This window comes from Vicugna pacos, chromosome 4 (genome assembly GCF_048564905.1).
Source record: "Vicugna pacos chromosome 4, VicPac4, whole genome shotgun sequence".
Lineage (NCBI taxonomy): Eukaryota > Metazoa > Chordata > Mammalia > Artiodactyla > Camelidae > Vicugna > Vicugna pacos.
The window spans coordinates 17,045,213-17,073,199 of NC_132990.1; the positions used below are offsets into that span (position 1 = coordinate 17,045,213).

The 27,987-nt window shown below is 35.9% G+C and overlaps 1 long non-coding RNA gene across 1 annotated transcript; it reads right to left on the reverse strand.

Annotated features, from left to right (window-relative positions):
* Positions 1-236: 236 nt before the first annotated feature.
* On the reverse strand, positions 237-27,987 carry LOC140695990 (uncharacterized). Its single transcript, XR_012071890.1, has 7 exons — positions 27,858-27,987; positions 26,244-26,334; positions 25,599-25,814; positions 8,656-8,865; positions 7,538-7,668; positions 2,814-2,944; positions 237-321 (listed from the first exon to the last, which is right to left on the reverse strand). It is a non-coding gene; the product is annotated as an uncharacterized lncRNA (long non-coding RNA).

Sequence of the window (27,987 nt, forward strand, 5' to 3'; positions counted from 1 at the left end):
CCCATCTTCAAATGCTGTTTCTGTTCTGTCAGCATTGTCAGGATATGCAGCTACTGTACTGCGGAAAGTAATTATATTATATGGCAGATAAAACAAGGGGGTATGCATCAGATTATAAATAACTTAATTTTGCAAAGGAATTTTACATCTTAATCTGCTGGACTATCACTTTCACTTAGGCTCTGAAACCAAATTATGTTATTGTTTTCTGTGATATAATTTAATAACTCACCCATAAGGAAATGTCAGGTCGCATTTGCAACAATCCAGGGGCCATTAAGCCAGATGGAAGGTCATTCTGTTTGAGGATTGTAAATGAACCTGTCCAACAAAGTTTTGGTTAGGGACAGCCAAGGACTCATTATGTAGTCAATTTACCCAACTGCTTGCAAGAACCACGCTAATGCCAAGGCTGTTCTGTCCTTTGAAGTCTGCAATGCATTTGAACATACACAAATTTTTACTTTCATCAGGCCAAAAAGGAAATTGCTTTTGCAAAAAGCAGTCATTTCCATATATTGCTTAGGACATTAGAATAAAAATTAAATGTTTTATTGAAATGCCACTCAGAGAATTTTTGCTTTTTTCGTATTCACTTTCCTCTTTTCCTTCTAAATGCTGCCTTTCCTTGGTAGTGAAAGACACACACACACACACACTCTCTCACACTCTTGCACAAACATAAAATACACTAAAAACATATCAGGAATGTACAAAGAAATATATGCTTCTGAAAGTAAAAATACTCTGTTAAAATAATTAGTCTTTCTTCATTTATTTTTTGAATTCCTTTGGTCTAACATGAAGTTCACAACTTTTGATTATCCACACTATGTGATTTAATGTGAATACTCTAAAATGGATCATTCAGTACCAGTTTTCATCTAGAGTTTTAAAAAGACTTTAAAAAACTGAAAGCCTGTAATGATATTTAAGTTACTCTCTAGAGCAAATAATACACGATTTATTGTCTATTAAAACATAATTTTAAAATTAGTGTATTTTCACTTTAGAAAATAAAGAATAAATAGCTAACGTATTTATCCACAATCCTATGTATGTGATAAATTTTGACTTTTGTGTGTTAGATCTTTCAAGGCATGTTTTACTGACTTAGGTTTACTGACCATAGGTAGAGTTGGTTGTCAGTATTCATGGATTCTGTATTTGTGAATTCGCCTACTTGCTAACATTGACTTGTAATCCCAGAATCAATACCAGTGGGATTTCTGCAGTCTTTTGTGGACATGTGCATTGTGGTGAAACATCTGAATCAGCTGTTGCACATGTGTCCAGCTGAGGTGGACCAGAGCCTTCTGGTCTCTGCTCTCATACAGAGATGGCCAGAGGATGGAGAAGGCAGGAGACAGCGCAGGGTAGTGCAAGGAGCTGTGGGGATGCTTGCTCAGGGTTGGAATCCCAACTCTGGTTCCTGTTACTGGCTGGCCTCAGGCAGGTCACTTAACACCTCTGAACATCATACTCTGTTTTGTAAAATAAATAAAATAGAAGCTACCAGGATGAGGTGCTTTTTAGAATTTAAGATTATAATCTATGTGAGATGTATCTCATGTACATTGTGAGAGACATACAGACACACACTCTAGGAACAGTGTTTGTGTATTCACTAATTCAGTCTTCACAGTGACTTTATAGCATACAACTGCCTTGAATAATGATAACTCTATAGGCATGTCTCTATATGTACTATACATATACACATATATTCATGCTATAAAGTGGAGTCAGGATGATCTAAATATATATTTCATATAGAACATGAATATTGTCACACATTAATAAGTATCTTTGAAAATATTCTTATGACTGTCCTCAGTATTATTCCATGCATTTATAGAGTTTTACTTGAAACTATTCTCCAGCTAGGTATTTATTTGGGTTTTCCAGTTCTTTACCACTCTAAATGAGAGTCCATATCCATAAATTATTGTACTTTTCAATATATGTGAAGAAGCAGATACTCTTTTGGAGAGATCATAGTTATTTAGTAGTTTAGATGACATGGTACAGTTTTTCTCTGCTTCAGAGTTATGAGTTTTGGAGTGTGTTTTCCCTGTAGAGCAGGAAGCACATGCGTTTGACTTTCAGAGTATTCTGCCGAGTTAAACTGGAGTCCCGGGAAATGGCGAGGACGGCACTGGGGTGGTGTCTCAAACACCCAATTGTGCGAGTGTGTCTCATATCAGAGAGAAGGAGGAAAACAGTGCAGAGGCTTTCTAGTCCTGTCTCTGCAGAGCAGCAAGCCTGCGTGAGGAAAGCGCTCACCTGTTGGGGATTCTAGGCTTCTGCTGCACATCAGCTGCTGGGGCTCCTTGCTGTGACATACCACACAACTCTGAGTGGCCTTAGCAATCAGCTAGAGTTAATGCTTAGACAGATTGTGACATCCATGGAGGACCTAGACCAGCAGTTCACACCATCAGAACTGAGACTAATACTTAAAAAGTAGAGGCACATCCACTGAGCACCCTAGTAAAAGGAAAGCCAGATGGTGCCAGAATACTGGCCAGTTGAATCTTGGGTTCTGGTCCTCATTCTGAAAATAGTTTATTGGGTGAACTTGAGCAGAATTCTTAAATATTTGGATAAATATTAGCTTTAAAGATTCTCTTTGTTTTATTTTTTAAAGTATGTTTCTTTATACATTGTGAAATAATGCAGAAAGCCATGCACTGCTTTTTGTCAGAGAGTGATAGAAACATAATGTCTTATTTCAGTAAGAGTCACTCAGCTATTCCATTCTGTCTCCTTTCTCTTGCTTCCGACTCCGTGAGACAACTAAAGAGCAGTACCTTGCGATGCAAAAGCAGTTAAGGGTAATCTGCTTTCTTCCTTGATTGCTATTTTTTCCTCCTGGCTCCCATTTTTAGCCGTTTTGAGAGAGGTCACTCAATCATTCTGAATCAAATGCCTCCTGCAGAGTCTGCAGAGCAGAATAAAATGGAATAAGATGATTAATAGGTTGATAATGTCAGAAGGACCTTGAAAGCAACATTGGTAGATACCATGTCAGCAAAAAATGAAGATGTATGTATATAATCAAATTACCATTTCCTCTGTTATGTTTTTCTTTACAATATTCAGTAAGTAAATTGACAGATTCCCTCCTAAATTCACAAAATGAAACATAAGCCTGTACTTTTAGAATGTAAATAGTAACGAGAGACAGTATTTCTAATTAAGACTAGATCCTATTTTGCAATAGAAATAAGCAATGAACCAAGTTTATGTTGAAGCTTAGACATAATCCATAGAGCACTGTTGGGATTTTACCCTAAGAGACTGAAAGATGACATCAAAAAAAAAATAGTAAACCTGGGTTAATAGGCTTCATGTTGTCGATGCTTTTGACTTTGTTACCCACATGGCAGCAAAGAAACCGCCTGACTAGAACTAGAAAGCTTTCTTAATGTTGCTTATATTAGTCAGGATTCAGCTAGAGAAGCAGAAATCAGAGATATCAACAGGATACACAGACACACACACGCACACACACACACTCACTCTCTCTCTCACACACACACACACATATATCAAAATATATACATATTTATATACATATATACAAATATATATGTAAATACAAATTGTACTTTAATACAAAATATATACATATATACAAGTATATATATATATATTTGGGTAAATTTAGGGCAGGCAATCAAAAAGGGAAATTCACAAGCAGGGTAAAGTCCCAAGCTGAAACTTACTGTCCACAGGCACTGTTCTCTTAACTCAGGAAAGGCCTAAGCTCTCTTTTAACGACCTTCAAATGATTAAATCAGGCCCACCCAGAATGATTCTCCTTTTTGATTAATTTGCAGTCAGTTAAATCACATCCACACAACCCCTTCATAGCAGCACCTAGTCTATTGTTTGATTGATGGCATATATCATATATGCCACAAAATGACTGCTTCTTTCCTTCTGTCTTTCAGCTTTTCTAAGAGAATATTCCTTGTAGCCCATGCTAACGGAACATACTAGAAAGGGCAGTCTGGAAACCAAATGCAAACTAATAAATTTGATACACTAAAAGCCATCATAGTTTACCCATACACATCTCTTAAAACCATAATTACTCTCCAAATAAGATAGTAACAGAGTTATACTTCTTCTAACGTGATACAAATATCCCATGTTCAAAAATATGCCAGTCATTCCCTGAAGAAGGGTATAAAGTCTCTGGGTGATCTTTACTCTTCTCTTTTGATATCCTATATATTAAATACTGAAATAAATGATAAAGGAATAAGGATCATATACAACCATTTCTGGTCAATATATATGGAAACATATTCATATAAAAGTAAAGCAGAAATACTCATAACTGTTATAGCCCTCTTTTCTGAAACTGGTCACATGGTTGCATCCAGTATTTGTAACTATCTTCTCCAATCCACTCCATATTTCTTTGCCCCCAGCAACGTCCTCAGCTGGTTGTGGTTCTCTGCCCTGTGAGGTGACTTACACACTCATAACTAACTGTCTCAGCCATTAGCACTGCTGAAGACACAGTGGAATAAAATTTTTCATTACTTAGGAGTACTCTTCTATTGTGACTAGGCAACCACTATATAACCAGTGATGATAATCTACATATTTCTTTGCTTTTATATAAACCATGGCTGAGGTCACATCTGTATTAATACAGAATAACAAGTACTGGAAACAATTGAGTTAATTCTGTTTCCTAATATTGACTTTCATTTCTTATCATAGAGAAATGAATAAATACGATCAATCATATACATGACAATAGAAGTCACCATTAAATCTACAGTCCACCACAGCTAACATTATACTCAATGATGGAAACCTGGAAGTTTTCCTCTAAATTCAGGAATGAGACAAGGATGCCCAATCTCAGCACTTTAATTCAACATAGCCCTGGAAGTGATAGTCAGAACAATTAGGCAAGAAAAAGAACTGAGGCATCCAGATTGGAGAGGAAAAAGTAAAATTGTCTGTATTTGCAGACGACGTGATATTATATATAGAAAACCCTAAAGACTTCAACTAAAACTGTTAGAATAAGTGAATTCAGTAAAGTTGCAAGATACAAAATCAATATACAAACATTACTTACGTTTATATACACTAATAATGAATATCAGAAAGGGAAATTAAGAAAACAATCCCAATTATAGTTGCATTAAAAAGAGTAAAATACTTAGGAATAAATTTAACCAAGGAGGTGAAAGATCTGTAAACTGAAAATTATAAGACATTGATGAAAGAAATTGAAAAAGACACAAATAGAAAGATAGTCCATGCTCACAATTAGAAGAATTAATATTGTTAAAATTTTCACACTATCCAAAGCAGTCTCCAGATTTACTGTAATCTTAATCAAAACTCCAATGGCATGTTTCACAGAAAAATAAAAAAAAATCCTAAAATTTATATGGAAACACAAAAGATCCCTAATATCCAGAGAAACCTCAATATCATAACTATTTTCTGTGTCTCTAGGGACTTTTTGAATGCCTTTGTTTCCACCATGAGGAGACAGTATAATTTATAAAGCAAATCATTTTATAAATGTGAACTTTAAAATAAATCTATATATGAAAAGCATATTTGGACATATCTTTGCTCTATATATATCAGGTTATTTATTAAAACATATCCACAAGTTAAATGTTTTTGTCTCAATATAAAAATATTTTAATGCTAAAATATAGAGAAATGGCATTTTTTATACTGCCTGCTTACTGATTTTTAAAAACCAGCAATGTTCATGAATTAAATTTTTCTGGACTTAGTTGAGTTTTGTTTTTGTTTGTTTTAAATTATCCTTTTCAAATAGATCATATTCTCTACCCACTTTATTGTGAGTCCTTTAAGAACAAGAATTTTATCTTCCTCATCCATCTTTATATTCCCATATGTACGGTATATGGAAGATAACCAGGAAAATTTAATTCAATTTAGTTCTAATTTTAACCTTGATATCATTGAGTTGCAAATTCTGTGACATGAATTATTTTCCACAGCTCAGCCTGATTGCCTCTCCTCTGTCATCTTGATAAATCATTAACTTTAAAACTTAAAGCAAGTAATCTACTAAATATTATAACCTCCTTTCCATCCACATACTTCATACTCAGTTTCTTCCTCTGGAATACTGAAATCTGAATAGTCATTTTTCCAAACATATTTAAAATTATTGCTTGACTGTGATTGTCTGCAGTTGTCCAGAAATTTTCCACAGTCTTTCCCAGAATTCTATAACATTTAGGCTTATATCTAGATTCCAGCCTAGGTCCATGCTTTCCAATACAGTAGCCATAAGGCACACGTGGCTATTAAGCACTGAAAGTGAGACTAGTCCTCACTGAGATTAAAATACACCTCTCTTCTTTTACTTTTTTCAAACATGGCTGCTAGAAAATTTTTAATTACACATATGGTTCATGTTATACTTCTGTTTGACAGTACTACTCTAGATCAACAAATCTGCTTGATGACCTTGGGCTCCTTACTAACATTTAAAATCAGTTTTTAGACTGTTCAACTTTGTCTAGAGAAAAAAAAAAAACTTTGTCTAGAGGATCAAATTAAATCATGCCTATAGACACATCCTAAACATGTCTGCTATGAACATTAATTTTTTCACAGTTATTTGATTTTTTGAATCAAGAAAAATGAGTGGAGAACAGATGTGAAAAATAAGCGAGGTGAATTTTAATTGGACAAGCTAATTAATAAATTAAGTCTCTTGGTCCATGCACACCACCTGAAGCAGCACCCCGGAAGTAAGGTGATCGGTCCTGGTATCTTAGCGGAAAGTCAGGGCAAAGCCTGTCAGAGAAGTTATGGGAGGAGGCAGCTGTGATTCCAGCAGCACACACACATTAATCAGAGCAGCAATAACGTCCTGGTTGACAGTTTTCCCAGGAAGTTTCTGACAAGTAGCACACGCTGTTGTTTACATTTTTGTGATTTAACATCTCACTTAAATTACACAGGTGCATATAAATGTGTTCATTTGATTACGGTAATTCTGCTGCCACTAACATTAGTAAGTAACTCAATATGAGAAACAAGCTAGCACTAAATTTATTTCACTCTACTGCTAATGTTCTTCAATGACACTGTAGTGATCGGTAGTTATGGTTAGTGTCATATTTTAGCCTTGCGAGAAACAAATCGTATAACGCTTCTTTAAGTGGTTTCCTTTAATTTTTTGTTTTATTCATTTTATTCATTTTTTTCCCTTTCTACCTCTTTATCATCTTTTTACACTTGAGGGCAATTCTTGCTACATCCAGTAGTTGTGCATCTATTTATTCCCCTTTCTTTGCAACACACCACAGAGGTCATATAATTTGTGTTTTAAAATGATGGGCAATGATATATTTTCATAAAATATCAAACATTTATTAATGAAAAAAGATACGACACTGAATTTTGAAACCTACTATGGTGGAAATGCATAAAAAATAATTCAAACACCTTATACTCTTTTTTTTCCTTATATCTATATAAGAATGTATAAAAATACTGGTACCTTACTGTAGCACTGTGGAATTTAAAACACACCACAAACAGGTGTTTCTAAGCTGTAAATCCATGGAGTATCAGTTACTGAAGTACTAAAGTAAATCACAGGTGGAAATTTTACCTGTATCAGTCCAGTACCTGGGGGCAAGATAGATGTTAAAAAATGAAAAAAAGAAGAAAGAAAGGAAGGATTGCTAGAATGCTGTGATCACTATATGTATTTATTGGGATCAGTGCTATTTGGATACAGCGCACAATGTCCCACTGTTTTCATTTACGTACAAGAAGAGTAAAGCTAACAGAGATCATGTAACTGGCCTATGTTTCCATGGTGAGCAGTATAAACACTTGGCTTCCAGGCATTCAAATACTGCTCCTTTGCATTCTGTTGCCAATGTGGCAGTTTGGGAAGTGGCCCTAAAACAAAAAACATAGGTAGGGCATGTTGTTTGGAGAAGCGAGAAGTCACACTACCGTAATTGGTTAGAATCATGGATAAGAAGAATACAGGAAAAACTAGAGTATTCAGTGATCTTCATTACAGGTTAGGTGCCGGTTTAGCACTTCTAAACATCCTCACAAAAGTCCTGTGGTGATATTATTATCACCATTTATTTGTAAAACAGACGCTCCTAAATTTTGAATAATTTGCTCAAACTGCAAACAAATGGTAAATGTCACAGCAAAAAAAAAGTCTGACTTCAAAATTTGTTCTATAAACTACTATGCTATATGATATTTCCAAATTAGTGGGTTGTTATCATAAAGAATGGTAAGAACAAGCCCAAAGAATTTAACAGATATAAATAATTGCCTGACTGCCTTACTAGAAATTTGAAGAAAATACTTGGTGTATGAGAGTGGGAATTATAAAAATTGTCTTTCTGAAAAAGACTGAGGCAGAAATTAACTGCAAATACTTTTTTTTCTTGGGAAGTTCAATCCCAAGGCAGCAGGAATGAAGGAAAGAAAGAAAATAAGGCAAGGAACTATAGTAAACAAAGCAAGAAGGTACCCTACCACAACAGCCACTGTTTTATATGCCACAAACAGACATGTCTACAATAACCATTCCTTGGGCAGTCTACCAGGGAGAGCAAGAACATTTATCTGCCTGGATCTCACCCATCCTGCTTCTGCCTCTTGTGAGAGGCACTCCTCTACATTTCAGGGTTGCATCATCCAGCGTAGCATTTCAGTGTGGTCCAGAAGTGTCAGGACAAAGGACCAGAGACTCTGGGCATGTGATCAGCGAGCTTAGGACAGAAATGTAGTTGGTTGACTGTGGCTACAGCAAGACAGAGCATGGGCTGAAGATTTGGGTAGGAGTTAAGACTGAAAGAAAAAAAAAAAAAAGCCCTGTGAGGTACAACAAATGGTCAGGAACCTATGTGTCTAAGAAAAACAAACAGGGAGATGGATGGGGCAAGAGAGAAGAAGTTAAAATATGAGAAAATCCTGAGGAGAATGAAAATCATAAAGACAGGGCTAATATACTTCATAACATTCTGTTTTAAATTAAAATTTATTTTGAGATAATTGTAGATTCACGTATAGTTTTAAGAAATAATACAGAGATCTTACTCTTTACCCAGTTTCCTCCAATGACAGAATCTTGCAAAAACTCTTGTGCCATATCACAGTGAGGATACTGACATTGCTATAGTCAAGATACAAAGTATTTCTGTCATCACCAGACTCTCTCATGTCTGGTGTTTTAAAGCCATATACATGCACTGTCCACCTCCCCCATTCCCTTCTTAATGCCCAGAAATCACTCATCTGTTCTCCATTTTTATAATGTGATCATTTCAAGAATGTTTTTTAAAATGGGGTCATACAGTATGTAACCTTTTAGGACTGAATTTTTCACTCAGCATAATTGCCTGAAGATTCATCCAGCTTGGTGTGTATATTAATAATGTGTTCCTTTCTGTTAGTATATATGTACCACAGATTGTTGAACCAAAAATTCATCTGTAGAAGGATAATCAAGTTACTTCTAGTTTTTGCCTAATATGAATAAAGGTGCTTTAAATTTTCATGTACAGGTATTTATATGAACACAAGCTTTCATTTCTCTGGAATAAATGTCCAAGGGTGCAGTTGCTGATTCATAGAGTAGTTCCATATTTAGTCTTTTTTTTAAGTGCCAAATAATTTTCCAGGATGGCAGTACCACTTACATTCCCATGTGAGTGATTCTATTTCTCTGTATCATCACCAGCATTTGTTCTCTCACATTTTTTTTTTTTAAATTTAGCCACTAGGATACGTATGTGATGATCTTGTGGTTTCCATTTTCCTTATGGCAGATGACATTTAACATCTTTCCGTGTCTTTATTTGCCATCTGTATACTCACCGCAGTGAGCTGGTTTTTTTTTTTTTTTTTTACATTTTTTATTGATTCAAAATCACTTTACAGTGTTGTGTCAAATTCCAGTGTTCAGCACAATTTTTCAGTCATTCATGGACATATACACACTCATTGTCACACTTTTTTCTCTGTGATTTATTATAACATTTTGTGTATATTTCCCTGTGCTATACAGTGTAATCTTGTTTATCTATTCTACAATTTTGAAATCCCAGTCTATCCCTTCCCACCCTCTACCCCCCACCCCCGGTAACCACAAGTCTGTATTCTCTGTCCATGAGTCTATTTCTGTCCTGTATTTATGCTTTGTTTTTGTTTGTTTGTTTGTTTTTGTTTTTTAGATTCCACATATGAGCGATCTCATATGGTATTTTTCTTTCTCTTTCTGGCTTACTTCACTTAGAATGACATTCTCTAGGAGCATCCATGTTGCTGCAAATGGCATTATGTTGTCGGTTTTTATGGCTGAGTAGTATTCCATTGTATAAATATACCACTTCTTCTTTATCCAGTCACCTGTTGATGGACATTTAGGCTGTTTCCATGTTTTGGCTATTGTAAATAGTGCTGCTATGAACATTGGGGTGCAGGTGTCATCCTGAAGTAGATTTCCTTCTGGATACAAGCCCAGGAGTGGGATTCCTGGGTCATATGGTAAGTCTATTCCTAGCCTTTGAGGAATCTCCACACTGTTTTCCATAGTGGCTGCACCAAACTGCATTCCCACCAGCAGTGTAGGAGGGTTCCCCTTTCTCCACAGCCTCTCCAGCATTTGTCATTTTTGGATTTTTGAATGATGGCCATTCTGACTGGTGTGAGGTGATACCTCATTGTAGTTTTGATTTGCATTTCTCTGATAATTAGTGATATTGAACATTTTTTCATGTGCTTTTTGATCATTTGTATGTCTTCCTTGGAGAGTTGCTTGTTTAGGTCTTCTGCCCATTTTTGGATTGGGTTGTTTATTTTTCTCTTATTGAGTCGTATGAGCTGCTTATATATTTTGGAGATCAAGCCTTTGTCGGTTTCACTTGCAAAAATTTTCTCCCATTCCGTAGGTTTTCTTCTTGTTTTATTTCTGGTTTCCTTTGCTCTGCAGAAGCTTGTAAGTTTCATTAGGTCCCATTTGTTTATTCTTGCTTTTATTTCTTCTAGGAGAAAATTTTTGAAATCTATGTCAGATAATGTTTTGCCTATGTTTTCCTCTAGGAGGTTTATTGTATCTTGTCTTATGTTTAAGTCTTTAAATCCATTTTGAGTTGATTTTTGTGTACGGTGTAAGGGAGTGTTCTAGCTTCATTGTTTTACATGCTGCTGTCCAGTTTTCCCAACACCATTTGCTGAAGAGACTGTCTTTATTCCATTGTATATTCTTGCCTCCTTTGTTGAAGATGAGTTGACCAAAAGTTTGTGGGTTCATTTCTGGGCTCTCTATTCTGTTCCATTGGTCTATATGTCTGTTTTGGTACCAATACCATGCTGTCTTGATGACTGTAGCTCTATAGTATTGTCTGAAGTCTGGGAGAGTTATTCCTCCAGCCTCTTTCTTTCTCTTCAGTAATGCTTTAGGAATTCTAGGTCTTTGATGGTTCCATATAAATTTTATTATGATTTGTTCTAGTTCTGTGAAATATGTCCTGGGTAATTGGATAGGGATTGCATTAAATCTGTAGATTGCCTTGGGCAGTGTGACCATTTTAACAATATTGATTCTTTCAATCCAAGAGCATGGAATATCTTTCCATTTTTTAAAGTCTTCTTTAATTTCCTTCATCAGTGGTTAATAGTTTTCTGTGTATAATTCTTTCACCTCCTTGGTTAGATTTGTTCCCAGATATTTTATTACTTTGGGTGCTATTTTAAAGGGGATTGTTTCTTTACTTTCTTTTTCTGTTGGTTTATCGTTAGTGTAAAGAAAGGCAACTGATTTTTGAACATTAATTTTGTAACCTGCTACCTTGCTGAATTCTTCGATGAGCTCTAGTAGCTTTTTTGTGGACCTTTTAGGGTTTTCTATATATAGTAACATGTCGTCAGCATATAATGACACTTTTACCTCTTCTTTTCCAATTTGGATCCCTTTTATTTCTTTCTCTTGCCTGATTGCTGTGGCTAGGACTTCCAGGACTATATTGAATAGGAGTGGTGATAGTGGGCATCCTTGTCTTGTCCCAGATTTTAGTGGGAAGCTTTTGAGTTTTTCACCGTTGAGAACTATGCTGGCTATAGGTTTGTCATATATAGCTTTTATTATGTTGAGATATGTTCCCTCTATACCCACTTTGGCAAGAGTTTTTATCATAAATGGGTGTTGAATTTTATCAAATGCTTTTTCTGCATCGATTGAGATGATCATGTGGTTTTTCTCCTTTCTCTTGCTGATGTGATGTATTACATTGATTGATTTGCATATGTTGAACCAGCCTTGTGTCCCTGGGATGAACCCCACTTGGTCATGATGTATAATCTTTTTTATGTGTTGTTGGATTCTATTTGCTAAAATTTTGGTGAGGATTTTGGCATCTATGTTCATCAGTGATTTTGGCCTATAATTCTCTTTTTTTGTAGTGTCTTTGCCTGGTTTTGGTATCAGGGTGATGGTGGCTTCATAGAATGAGTTTGGGAGTATTCCCTCCTTTTCAATCGTCTGGAAGAGTTTGAGAAGGACTGGTATGAGTTCTTCTTTGTATGTTTGGTAGAATTCCCTGGTGAAGTCGTCCGGTCCTGGACTTTTATTTGTAGGGAGGTTTTTAATTGCTATTTCTATTTCCTTTCTAGTGATCGGATTGTTCAAGTGTTCAGTTTCTTCTTGATTCAGTTTTGGTGGACAGTATGTTTCCAGAAACTTGTCCATCTCCTCTAGGTTATCCAGTTTGGTTCCATATACTTTTTCATAATATTCTCGTATGATATTCTGTATTTCTATTTTGTTTGTTGTAATTTCTCCATTTTCCTTTCTTATTTTGCTAATTTGTGCTCTCTCTTTTTTCTTCTTTGTGAGTTTGGCCAGAGGTTTGTCGATTTTATTTACTTTTTCAAAAAACCAGCTTTTGGTTTGGTTGATTTTTTCTATGGTCCTGTTAATCTCTATTGTATTTAATTCCTCTCTGATCTTTATTATTTCCTTCCTTCTGCTGCTTTTTGGGGCTTTTTGTTCTTCATTTTCTAATTGATTCAGGTGGTGGGTTAACTTGTTTATTTGAGATTGTTCTTCTTTTTTGAGGAAGGCCTGTATCGCTATAAACTTCCCTCTTAGCACTGCCTTTGCTGTGTCCCATAGTTTTTGAGTGGTTGTGCTTTCATTATCATTTGTCTCAAGGTATTTTTTAATTTCAGCTTTGATTTCCTCATTGATCCATTGTTTTTTCAGTAACATATTGTTTAATCTCCATGCTTTTCTTTTTTTCTCCTTTGTTTCTCTGTTGTTGATTTCCAGTTTCATGGCATTGTGGTCAGTAAAGATGCTTGAGATAATTTCTATCTTCTTAAATTTGTTGAGGTTTCTTTTGTGTCCAAGTACATGATCGATCCTGGAAAATGTTCCATGTGCACTTGAAAAGAATGTATATTCTATTTTTGGGGGGTGTAAAGCTCTGAAAATATCCACCAAATCTAGTTTTTCTATTGTTTTCTATTTCTATTTAATTTCTCTGTTGCCTTGTTTATTTTCTGTCTGGAAGATCTGTCTAGTGATGTTAATGCAGTGTTAAAATCTCCAACTATGATTGTATTCCCCTCAATATCCCCCTTTATCTCTGTTAGTAATTCTTGTATGTACCTAGGTGCTCCTATATTGGGTGCATATATATTAACGAGTGTAATATCTTCATCTTGTATCACTCCTTTAATCATTATAAAATGTCCTTCTTTATCTTTCTTTATGGCCTTTGTTTTAAAGTCTATTTTGTCTGAAATCAGTACTGCAACACCTGCTTTTTTGGCTTTTCCATTTGCATGGAATATCCTTTTCCATCCTTTCACTCTCAATCTATATGTGTCCTTCTCCCTAAAGTGGGTCTCTTGTATGCAGCATATTGAAGGTTCTTGCTTTATTATCCACTCTGCCACTCTATGTCTTTTGACTGGAGCATTTAGTCCATTAACATTTACAGTAATTAATGATAGATGTGTGTTTATTGCCATTTTGAACTTATCTTTGCAGTTGAATTGGTATATCCTCTTTGTTCCTTTCTTCTTCCTTTTGTGGTTTGGTAATTTTCCTTTGTATTATCATGGATTTTATTTAATTTTTGTGACTCCCTTGTAAATTTTTGACTTGTGGTTACCCTTTTTTGTAAATCTATTAACCTATACCCGTTTTTATTAAACTGATAATAACATGATCTCAAACCAATCCTACTGTTAAAAAAAGTTAAAAAAGAAAGAAAAAAAATTCTATATTTCCCTGCCTCCCTCTCCCACTCTCAGTGATTTGTATGTCTTCTTTTATAATTTCATGTTTTCTTTATTTGTAATTCATGAGTTATCACCTTTCCAGTTGTGAGTTTCTCATTGCTGTAGCATCCTGCTGCTTTTCTATTTAGAATAGCCCTTTCAATATTTCTTTTAGCATGGGTTTAGTGTTGCTAAACTCCTGCAGTTTTTTTTTTTGTCTGTGAAACTCTTTATTTCTCCTTCTGTCCTAAAGGATAGCCTTGCTGGATAAAGTATCCTAGGCTGCATCTTTTTTTCATTCAGGGCTTTGAATATATCTTGCCACTCCCTTCTGGCCTGTAGTGTTTGTGTAGAGAAATCAGCTGAGAGCCTTATGGGGGTTCCCTTGTAATTCACTCTTTGCTTTTCTCTTGCTGCCTTTAGAATCATTTCTTTATCCTTGACTCTGGCCATCTTGATTATGATATGTCTTGGTGTGGGTCTATTTGGGTTCTTCCTGTTTGGGACCCTCTGAGCTTCCTGTACTTGTATATCTGATTCCTTCTTTAAGATTGGGAAGTTTTCAGTCATGATTTCTTCAAAAACCTTTTCAATCCCCTTTGATCCTTCTTCCCCTTCTGGGACCCCTATTATGCGAAGATTGGGACGCTTTATATTATCCCATAGGTCCCTTATGCTATTTTCATTTGTTTTTATTTATTTATCTTGTAGCTCTTCTGAATGGGTGCTTTCTGTTGCCCTGTCTTCTAGATCACTAATTCGTTCCTCTGCATTAACTAGTCGGCTTTGCACAGCTGTTAGATCATTCCTCATCTCTGTCAATGAGTTTTCCCATTTTGCTTGGCTCTTCTTTATAGCTTCAATTTCATTTTTGACATATTTTATTTCTCTAAGCACTATCTCTTTTAATTCCTTCAGCAATTTGATCACTCCTTTTTTGAAATCTTGATCTAGTAGGCTATCAATGTCTATTTCATTGAGCTTTCTTTCAGGGGATTCCTCTTGTTCTTTTAATTGGGAAAGGTTTCTCTGCTTCTTCATCTTGCTCATACCTCTCTGGCACTGTGGTTTATGGAGTATCAGTTGTCTATTTTGGATCTTAAGGATTTTATCTATCTAATGCCTATTTAGGAATAGAACTTAGGAAAAAAAAAAGAGAAAAGAATAAGAGATAGAGAAAGATTTTTAAAAGAAGCGAGAAGGAGGGTTTGAAAACAATGTATAATGAATAATAGAAGAGCGGGTTGAAGCAGAGTATTAATCGGGTGGAGACGTCCTTTTAAAACCTTTAAAAAAAAAAGGGGTGGGGGTGGGGAGATGAATATATGTGTTTGAAGCCTGTGTCTAATCAATAACAGGACATCAAAACCCAAGAGAAATAGAAATGAATTAAGAAGTAAAAATTAAGAGAATAATTGAAAATAAAACAGGTAAAAACAGATAAAAAAACAAAACAAAACAAAACAAAACAAAAAAAAAAAAGGGGGTTGTTGGTGTTCTCCTGGAGTCTGTGTGCTTTTAATGTGAAGTCCTTCTGTCTTCGTCCTGTTTTGGAAGCTCAGCTTGTTTTCATAGGCCCTCCGTTGGCGCCCTCTTCTGTGCTGCTCCCAGCACCCGTCGGCAAGCAGATCGCGCCTCCTCCTAACACGGGGTCAGATGCAGCTCTCCTCTGCTGCGGGCGGGTGGGTCACTGCCCCTCCGGATGCCGCAGTCAGATGTTGTAGACTGGCCAGGGAGCTGACTGTTTTTATCTTTAGCTTATTTTCTAGATATTTTTTTAATTGTTTAATTTTGAGAATGCTTCTGTACTTTAGATACTAGTCCTTCGTTGCATATGTGGCTTGCAAATATTTTCTCCCCATATATCGTTTGTCTTTCATTCTCTTAACAGGGTGTTTTACAGAACAGTTTTTAACTTTGATAAAGTTCAATTTTATCAGTATTTCCTTTTTTGGATTGTGTTTTTGGTATTGTCTAAGAATTCTTTGCTTGGCCCTAGATTCTAAAGATTTTTTTCCTATATATTTTTTCTAAACATTTTATAGTTTTACATTTCACATTTAAATCCATAGCCCGTTGTGAAAGAATTTTTGTAAAATGTATGATATACCTTTTCGGGCAAAGTTTTTTGGCTTATGAGTTTCCAGTCTATCCAGCATCAGTTGTTCCTAAGTCTACCTTCCTTTTTGCACCTTTGTCAAACATTAGTTGGGCATTTGTGTCTGGACCCCCTCACACGTCTCTGTTCTGTTGCAGTGATCTATTTGTCCCTCGCTCTCCCAACACCACGCAGTCCTGATTACTGTCATGGTATGTGTCTTGAAATCAGGTAAACAAATTCCTCCCACTTTTTTCATCTTTTTTTCCTCAAAATTGTTTTTAACTCTTCTAGTTCCTTTGAATTTCCATATAAACTTTAGAAAAATCTTTTATGAATCTGCAGAAATCTTGCTGGTATTTTGGTATGAACTGTGTTAAGCTAATATATCAGTTTGGGAATAACTGACATCTTTGCTGAGTCTTCCAGCGCACAAACATGAAATGTCTTTCTATTTATTTAGCTCATCTGTCATTTCTGTTGTCAGTACATTGTAGTTTTTAGAAGTCCTGTACAAACTTTGTTAGATTTACACCTAAGTATTTCATGTCTTGTTGAGCATTATAAATTGTATTATATTTTAATTTTGATGCCCACATGTTTTATGCTAGTTCATAGAAGTACAGTTAATTTCTGTATATTTCTCTTTTATCTTATGACATTGCTTCACTCACTTACTCATTTTAAGACGTTTATTTTGTAGATTCCTTGGGACATTACACATAGACAGTTGTGTCTTCTGTCAATAGCATTTTTATCAGTCTTGCACCATTAATAACAATGTTAGCTTTAAGTACTTTGTAGACATATTTTATCAACTTTAGGACGTTCTCTAATCCTACTTTTCTGAAAGTTTCTATCATGAATGGATATTTTTTAAATGTTTTTTCCACTTTGATTGATATGATCATATGATCTTTCCTCTTCAGCTTGTTAATATGGTGGTGCAATGAACTGAATGTTTGTGTCCTCTCCAAATTCATATACAGAAATCTTAACTGCTCAATGTGATGGTATTAGGAGGTGGAGCTTTTGAGAAATAATTAGGTCACATGGGTGGAGCCCTCTTGAATGAGATTAGTGCCCTTATAATAGGGACTCCATAGAGCTCTCCTGCCCCCTCTTTCTGCTGCGTGAGGATACAGTGAGAGGTGGCAAGAGGGCCCTCATCAGAACCTGACCATTCTGGCACCTAAATGGGAGACTTCCAGCCTCCAACACTGTGAGAAATAAATGTTTGTTGTTTAAACCACCTTGTCTGTGGTAGTTGTGTTATAGCAGCCTGAACTGAGACAGGTGGATTTTATTGATTGATTTTCAAATGTGGAACTAGTCTTTTAAGCTCAGAATAAATCCCACTTGGTCATGGTGTATAATTCTTTTTTATATGATGTTGAATTCTATTTGCTAATATTTTCTCAAGAATATTTGCATCTATATTTACGAAAAATACTGGTTTGTAGTTTTCTTTTTTATGCTGTCCTTCTTGCTTTTGGTATCCAGATAATACTTGCTTCATAAAATGAAATGAGAAGTGGTCCCTCCTCTTCTATTTTCTAGAAGAGATGTGTAGAATTGATGTTAATTCTTTTTTAAATATTTAGTAGAATTCTCCAGTGTAACCACTTGAGGAGTGTTAACGTTATGAATTTAATTGATAATTATAGAGCTATTAAAATGATCTATTTCATACTGGATGGTTTGTGGTAATGTGTTCTTCAAGGAATGGGCTCATTTCATCTGACTTTTCAAGTTTGTACAGAGTTGTCCATAAAACTGTACGTTTATCCTTTAGATGTCTGCGGGTTCTGTAGCAATATCCCTTATTTCCTTCCTGATACTACAGATTTATGTTTTTCTCTTTTGTTAGTCTTGTTGGAGATTTGTCAATTTTACAGATCTTTTCAAAGAACCAGCTCTTTGTTTCATTGATTTTCTCTATTTTTAAAAAATTTTCATCTTCAAATGTTTCTTATCTTTACTATTCTCTTCTAGTTGATTTGGGTTTATTTTACTCTTATTTTTCTAGTTTCTTGAGGTAAAAACCTAAGAAGCTGTTCACTGGAAAATTTTCCTCTTTTCTAATACATACTTAGGGCTATAAATGTATGTCTTAGCACTGTCCCACAAATTTTGATATAGCAAATTTTATTTTCATTCAGTTTAATGTATTTTTTTGTTTCCCTTGAGATTTTCTTTGACCCATGAATTATTTAGAGATGTGTTTTTAGTTTCTAAGGATTTGGAAATTTTCCTGTTATTTTTATGTTACTGCTTTTTAGTTTGATTCCATTACAATCAGAGAATAAATTTTGTATGATTTCAGTTTTTTAAAATTGGTTGAGGTTTATTTTATGGCTCAGGATATGATCTATCTTGTATATTCCGTAGGCACTTGTAAGGAATACGTTGCTTTTGGGTGGAGTGTTACAGCTGACTGAATGTCAGTGGTTGACCGTATTGTTGATTTCTACATCCTTGCTGATTTATGTCTCATTCCATCTATTGTTTAAAGAGTAATGTTGAACTTTCCAAATTTAATTTTAGATTTGTCTGTTTCCCCTTTTGGTTCTATCAGTTTTTAATTCAAATCATTTGCAGCTTTACTGTTTGGTGTTTAAGCATTTAGAATTGGTGGGTCATCTTAGTAGATGGACTCTTATCAATGTATCTTGTTTCTCTGTGTGTCTCATAATTTGCTTTGTTCTCAAGTCAGTTTTACCTGGAATCAATATAGAAACTACTGGGGGTTTTTTGTTAATATTTGTATGATACATCTTTTTGAATCCTTTTACTTCCAACGTGTCTATTTTGTTTAAATCAAAATGAGTTTCTAATAGACATCTCATGTTTTTTTCCTACTCTGTCAGTATCTGTCCTTTAATTATATGTTTAGATCACCCCCATGTAATTTAATTATGGATATTTTAGGTCTTATACCTGTTACTTTATTTACTTTTGTTTTATCTTTGTTCTCTCTGTTTTTTGTTTGTTTGTTTCTCTGTTTCTTTTTTTGCCTTTTTTGTTTAGCATGTTTTAGAATTCCATTTTGACTTAACTATAGAATTCTGGGGTATATCTCTTTGTAGACCTTTTTTGATGGTTACTCTAATACATGATAAATAATTTGTTAGTCTACTATTGTCATTCTTTTGCTAGTTTGAGTAAAGTGTATAAACCTTACCTCCATTTATTTCCCTTACTCTCCTTCATTTATAATATAATTGTCTTCAGTATGTCCTTTACATACGTTTAAAGCCACATTAGGCAACCTAACCATTTTTGCTTCAACCATCAGACAATTTGGAAAACTCAGGAGCAGAATGAAAATGTATTGTATTTACCATATTTTCACTCCTTCCTCATTCTGTGGTCCTTTTTGATGTCTCATCAATCCTTTTATCTTTTCCCTTCTGTCTAGAGAAAGTCCTTTAGCTACGTTTTAGGCATATTGGTAACAAACTCTTATTTTTCTTTCTCTGAGAAAGTCTTGTTTCTCCTTCATTCCTGAAGGATGCTTTCATTTGATAGGATTCTGGCTTGATCTTTTTTTTTTTTTTTTTTTTTAGCACTTGAAAAATACCATGCCATTTACTCTGGTCTCCATAGTTGCTGTTAAGAAATTTGCTATTATTAGGATTGTTTCTGCCCTATAAGTAAAGTTTTGTTTCTCACTGCTTCCAGTGTGTTTTCGACTCTTGTTTTCAGTAATTTACCTATCATTTATTTTGGTGTAGATTTCTTGGCCTGCTTGTTATTAGCTGAGCTGTAGGTTTATGGTTTTGCCAAATCCACCAAATCCATTACTGCTTCCAGTGCTTGTTCAGGACTTCATTATTTTTCTTCTCTCTCTAAGAGTCCAGTGCTTTGAAGTCAGATTTTTTGGTAGTCCCACATGTCCCTGATACTCTGCTTATTTTCCTCCCTATTGTTTACTTTGCACACTTTCTGTTGTTCTGTATTCAAGTTCACTCATTCTTCCCTCTGTCCTCTTAAATCTACTATCATGCTCATCCATTGAGTTTGTAAGTTTTGGTTATTGTATTTTTCACTTCTAAAATTCCATTTGATTGTTCTTTATCTATTCTACTTCTTTGCTGAGATTTTCTAATTGTTTACTGGTGCTTTTTTTTCATTTGCTTCAAATTCATTAATAATTGTTTCTTGAAGCATTTTTATGATGCTTATTTAAAAACTGTTGTCAGATAATTTTAATATCTCTATCATCTTGGTGTTGACATCTATTTTTCTTTCATTCATTTTGAATTCTTGCTGATGAGTAATTTTTTAAATTGAAACTTGATATTCTAGGTTTTATGTTATAAGACTCTGAATCTTATTTAAACCTTTCATTTTAGCTGTCTTCCTCTGACACTGCTCCAGTAAGAGAAGGAGGTAGGGGTTATAGTACTGACACCTGAGGTGAGGCCTTTTTGTTACTGCTGGGTAAGGGTAGAAGTTCCAGTTCCCCCTTTACTAGGCTCCACTTACATCTCCCTATCTAGGAAGGGTAGGGTTGACACATTACTGTCTCTATCTGGCCTGTACTACTAAATGGAGAATGGGAGGAAAGTGGCTTCATTATCTCTGGGCAGTTGTCAAAATCTTGACATCCCACTAGACCTCACCCAGTACCACACCACTGGGGAGGAAGAGGAGCACCTCAATTACTGCTGGATGAGCCTGTCAGTCTAGTCCACTGTGGGTCCCTACTGACACTGTAGGGTCGTGTGCCTCATTACTTCCCAGGGGGGTTGAATGTTCCTGGCTCCTACTCATTCTTCTCTCACACCAATGTCAGGGGCAGGTGTGTGTGTGTGTGTGTGTGTGTGTGTACGTACATACGTATGTACATACATACATACTTGAGAAGGGAGTGATGACAACTTTTTGAAGGTAGAAGTCCAGGATCCTCACTTGGTCTTTGCTGGCCTGGGTGAAGGGGCATCATTTTTTTTTCTTTGATGTTTGTTTGGATAAAAACAGTTATTATCTTAATTTTTTCCCATCTTGCTGGGCTGCACCCTTCCAAGTCTCATGACTAGAGAGAAGAGCCTCCTACTTGGGCTTTTATTTCCCAATCCATTGGTGTTTGCAGTTTTCTGGCTTCTTTAGCTCCGATTCTGGGATATATAAACAAAAAGCACTAAAGGGCAACTCGTTTCTATGTAGTTTCTTGGGTTGCAGGGTCTCTAGGTGTTCTGCTTTATTTTCTCTATCTTTCAATATTCTTATATTTGTTTTATATAATTTCCAAGGTTTTCAGTTGCACTTGGGTTTAGGAACAGGGGAAGACCTACTCAGTCTTCCCTGAAGCAGAAGTCATCTTTAGCATTTTAATTTTTAGAAAATTGTAAATTAACAAATAAAATAAAACTATTAACCAGAATACTTAATTAACCAGAATTTCCACTTACCATACTAGACCATGTGTTTATTACATAATGAAAGCTTAGCTACACTATATTACAAAGTAATATTAGCTAATATTTAATGAGTGTTCTTTCTGGGTTAGGTGGTCTGAAAAACACTTTTACATGAATTATTTAATTAACTTTGTACAATAACCCAGTTGGTAGGAATCGTTATGTTTTTCATTTTAGAGACGATGAAACTGAGGCTGATGGAAGTTGAGTAATTTCTTAAGGCCTTTCAGCTAGAAAGAGACAGAAACACCCTTGAGCCCAGGCAGTCCGACTCCATAACTGATGTTTCACCATTATGCCTGTGAACACTTGCCGCCTCTGACGTCCACTTAAAAGCCCATCCTTTTAGGTTCCAGCCCAAATGTTGTCCCCTTTGTGAAATCTTCCTTAAAGCCATACCTGACTTTTTCCATCCTCTGTTCTCCTATAACTCTTTATCCACACCATTTCTGTGTTTGGATATGTCTGCGATCTGATTTATCTGTTTGTTTGTATTTCCCATTATACTGCAGACTCTTTGAGGAGAGGCACTGTGGTTCATTCATCCTTACACACTCTGTGTAGCAATATTATAGTAGTTTCTCAATGACTATTTGAATATAACAGAATAAATGAATGAACTGATAGATTCATCAATCAAAAGTTAATGTGGTACAAAATAGGGTTGTGGTATAGGAGAGGGACCTCTGGCCTGTGAACCCGGATCTGACAGTAGAATACAATAGTGTTACTGTATAATACAAATTGTCATTACACATTAAATAAGACATTGAGAGTTGAGGCAATGTCGTATGTAAAGTATAAATTGGAATCTGAGAGCCACTTGAGAAGCATTATGGCACAGCCGGAGACACTGGGGAGCTTTGAAATTAGATGTGCCTGGGTTCAAATCCTTCCTTATTCCTATACTAGGGCTGTGACTGCAGCACAGTCACTTACAGCCCAGGTTCCTCGTCTGTGAAATCAGAGTAATTTCTACCTCAAGTTAAATATAAGAATTAAATGAGTCCAATATATATAAAATTATTAATGCAGAGTAATTTCTCATTTATTTCTCCAGTGACTTCCAGTCCTGAATTGTTTAGATCAAAAGGCATTTTCTCTGAAACCTTATGGAAACAACACAGCAGTGATAATGGTTTGCAGTACTGACAGCAGCAGCATTGCATTCTCTAGTGAGGTGCTCTAGTGAGAGCAACGTTGGTCTCATTTGTCTCAAACTTGTTCATGCCCCTCTAGTTTTTAACCACTTGATTTGGATCACATTTTTGTATCCTTTAAAGTTTCTTTCTTGGGATATTTCATGCTCTCAGGATGAGGGCTCTGGAAAGATGGAAACTGAGAAGGCCAAGAGAGGCAAGTGCAGATGCTTCTGGCTTCTACTTATAAGGGTGATACCTTAATCCCTCTAAAACTAATTGACATTTGTGATTTAAGCATCTCTGTTGACAGAGAGGACTGGCAGAAATGCTATTACACAGTTGTTTGCTTTCCCTTTTGTATTGATTTCAGAAAGATGCTTCTTTCTAGAGGTGAATCTTCCTGCATGGATAATTATCACAGGAAATGTGGAAGAAGAAAGATCAGACTTTTTTCAAGGCATTTTATTAACATTGTTCCTCTCTAAAATAAAATAAAACTGGTTAGAGTGAGTTAGTAACCTATGCTTGTATGCTAGCAAATGGCAGAAGGGTCAAGAATAAAATAACAGGTAGCTGCTAAGTAAATAGAAATGTATTTCCTAGAGCAATTTCTGGGGCTGAAGCACAAATGAGTTCAGCCACTCAAACACTACTAGTTTACTTTAAAGAATGTGTGTCCTGTGGTTTTCATTCTTTTTTTTTAAGCATATAGTATAAAAATAAGGATTTCTCCTAGATACTGAGGTTTCATAAAGAATTTCAAATACAACCTGTGTAAAACCAAACTTGTATTTTGCACACATCTGTTCCTTCTTCAGGAATCCCTCATTTCACCTAATAATGCTGTCATAAAATCAGGTTGCAAGCCAGGCATCTTAGATGTGGCTCTTCATCATTCCCAGATTCAGTTGTTCACCCAGTCTGGTTGACTTCCCTTGTAAACATCTCTTAAATCCACTGCTGTGTTCTATGTGCAGAGCTGCCTGCTGAGATCAGATATTGAGTCCCTCTCACCTAGACTGTTGCAGTAGCCTCTGCTGCAGAGTCCAAGAGTTGCCTCAATACCTGTTTTTTTTCCTTTCCCACTTAGCAAGAGAAATCCTGAATTTTATTGGAATGGGTGTCTTCCCAGAATAATAATTAAATTCCTTGGACTCTTTTACAACTAGATGTGGTCATCTTGAGGCTTGACCAATAAGGCATAATTTGAAATGGCATGACGAAGTTTTTTGATATATCCTTAAAAGGGGATGACTTGGTTTTCTCCTGTTTTTGCTTTCTTTCTGCTGGCTAGAGTACCTATGTGATAGGTGGAAATGGAACAGTCATCTTGGACCATAACATAAATGCCCAGTGTTGCAGATGGTAAAGCAACAATATTGAAAAGGTCTGGATCCTTGGCAACTGAGCAACCATTCTGATAACCTTAGACAGTGTTTAAACATCCTTTTGTTTAAGTTTCTGTTATATTAGATCTTCTTCATGTGCAGCTACACCAAATCCTGACAGTCAGAGCCCTTAATGCTTTCCTTTTCCTCGTTGTTACTTCTTTTCTGAGGGAAACACTGCCATGTGACCGTGCTCTGGAACATAAATGTTAACGTGCTATTCCTGTGTTTAGCACCTGTCTACAGAAAAGTCCATCGTTATTACCAAAGAGAACAATGTCCATCATAATCTGATTTCCACACACCTTGCCAGTCCAGGACCCACTACAGCATCCTCATAACTTTAAGCCACTCTGAGTTACTTGCTTCCTAAACATACCATGTTTTTTCTTTACTACTATCTATCCTTAACTCCACAGCAAAGTGATCCGACTGAAGCCGGACTTGGGTATTGTCACTCTTTAGCTAGAACTTCCAGTGGCCTCCCATTTTACTCAGGGTCCGAGAACTCACAAAGGCCTTAGAAGCCTTACCTGACTTGGGGCTCCTGTGTATCTTCTCCAGTTCTCTCGCTTAGTCTGCTCCAGATGCACTTTGCCATCTTGCTGTTCTTTGGACATGCAAGATGTGGTCCAGATTCAGAGATCTTTTTACTGCCAGCTTTTCTACCTAGAATCCTCTTTCTTCGATACCTTTCTCCTCATGTCACCTTTTCAGTGAGGTTTCCCCTGACTGCCCTACCCCAAATTGCAACCTCCCTTCCCTACACCAACCCAAACACTCCTATCTCACTTGTTGGCTTTATTGTTTCTGAACCACAACACTTGTCACTTTAACATATCATGTAACTTTAACTTACTTCTTTTATTATCTGACTTTCTCCACCCTACTAAATATCAGCCACATATGAAAGAGATTTTTTTTCTCTTTTGTTTAGTGCTGCTTATCCAGAGTCTAGAACAGTGCCTATCTGTCACATTATGGACTAATGTTCCCAAATTTATGGTGAAATCTTGCTTTGGACACCAAATGATAACTCTATGAAGACTTCCATGACTGTGCACTCCTCTAAACACAAATTCATAGCCGCAGTGCTCCCGTAAGTCTTGATGTATACATATGTGTACACACACACATACACACACACACACTTTTCCCCCCCAAGAACAAGGGCTTTTTTTAAATAAGAAAAAAATTAGAAACCATATCAAACTTAAATGTTAAATGTATAAAGAGATACCTGTTATTCCTCAATAGAGCTCAGTGAAGAATAACTTATCTTTCTGTTCAATGATCTGTTCAGACGCAGAGTGTGAGGGAGGTCACATTCATGGGGGTTATGTTTGCATAGTCACTGCTGCTGCTGATTACTGAAGATGCTGAAGGTGCATTTCATTTCTTAAATTGGGAAGCCATGGTCTGAATTCACGTAGTCTGGCGGTCTCTTATGCTGAGTCTGCGGTGGGAGCAATGTGACAGGACGGTGTTTGCCTTCTGAGCATGGGAAACATCTTCATTAATATTTGCCCGATTGTTTTGTAATTACGTATATATTTTATTTGACTATTTTATGTATGTACATAAATATATATTAACACACATGCATATTCTATAATAACTATTTTACCTACATATAATAATGTATACATCTGTTTGCTCCCTTATAGTTATAAGCGTCTCGGGAGCAGAAACTACATCTTTTTATTCCGAAAATCAACAACATAGAGTAGAAAGCATGTATCTCAGTTAGGATTTTTTTGGCTCTAAGTGACAGAAAACCTAGATGGAAACTGGTTTAGTCAAGCTGACTCCAGGTGTAGAATGTTTGGCAGCTAAATGATGTCACCTAAGACCCAAGTTCTTTCCAACTGTGTACTTTGCTTACTTTAGGAAGAGCTTTATACAGAGGCCGACTCATCCGGTAGTTGCCACACAGCTGCTAGGAACGTTCAGGTGAACTGATGCACTGTGCCTGTCTTTAGAACACAGAGATAGATACACTCAGGAGGGAGGAAAAAAACCATAATACCCTCCTCTCCTAGCACAGAAAATAAACACATTCCTTCATAAGCCTGTCCCTGGACCAATGGGGATACCATAATCTGTTTGGTCAGCATATCCCCTAGAGATGTGGATAGGATAAAAACCTGAAAAAACTGGTGTTCCTGAAAGAACAGAATTACGAATGTTTGAACAATCAACATTAATTAAGCATCAACAGTGCTCATTAAGCACATAGGGGTATTCAGTTCTGTTTGTTGAATATGTGTTCATTGAATACTGCTTGTTCTTTAGAGACTTCTAAATACTGACTTTTAAAGGCAGTACAATATTATTTATTTGCAGAAATTTGTCCAACAAATAATTTTGGTATTATGTAATAACGCCTTTCAAAATAATCTCCAATTCCCTCATAATTGATATTTCTATTTATTACAATATTCTTTTTAAACTCACATAGGTTACCTTAATATAGTGTTCTCTATTTCTCATTGTTTTTGCTTAGAATATACCACATCCTATTTCTAAACATTTGAGCTACAAAATTTATAATTTTGTCTCATTCCTTGGTGGAAAAGTAAATAATGCTATCTCATTGAAAATCTTGACCTCCCCTGAACCCTTGCACAAATTCCAAATATTACCTCAGTTTCCAATGAGTCCTTATGTCTGAGCCACCTTAAATCCCAGTGCATCATTGGTATCAAGTCCTCAATCCTCTCACTAAGCATCTACTTTGTCCTTGGCAACGCCTCACAGACTTCAGATTCTACCACCTACCATGGCTAGCTTGTCTGTTTTTGAGCTCTTCTTATATAAATTCAGGCATATACCATTGTATGGCTTCCAGCTAGGACCTTGAATATGTTTCACATTCTTCTGGTCCACATGGCTACATGGCTGTGACTGCCTTACCTGTCCTGAACCCACATGTCAAGATACTACCAGACTCCACTTAATTCCATGCCCTGTGAACTTCTTTAGGATCCCTTAATTCAGTTCACCTAGAGACTCTACCTGGTATTCATACTTCTTGGAATTGAATCATGAAATGGTCAACCCATTCGTTTCAGATTTATATTGCCTATAAAGGAGATTAAAATTTTAAAAAAATTTATGCATTTAGAAATAACCTCTGAATTGCTTACCACATTTCTTTTACACTAAAGGACATGTTATACCTGAACAATCAGTATTACTAAGCAAAGCATCCCAATAATATAATTTTGGAACACAGAATGGTACAATAAAACAGACACAGGTAGTTTGAGACACAGAGGCCTAGGTTTGAATCCCAGTGAGGACTTCTATTACCTACGTGACCTTATGAGTTATTTAACATTAGGGAGTTCCCCTTTTCTAGTATTAAAATGAGAATATAATTATTTTACTGAATGGCTGTGTTAAAGGTTAGAAGCAAATCTTTTGGAGGACGCACAGAATAGTACCTGGCACAGAGTATCAGATGAAACAATCACTAAGCTATTAATATAGTTACTGTAATGAAGACTGCAGCAGGCTCCTCTCCGAGTTTATCCACGACAAGGCTACTACTGGATGGATACAGCGGAGGCACTTCGCTGGCATAATGCTGTGAATCTGTCTTGTAGACGTCTTCCCATGATAAA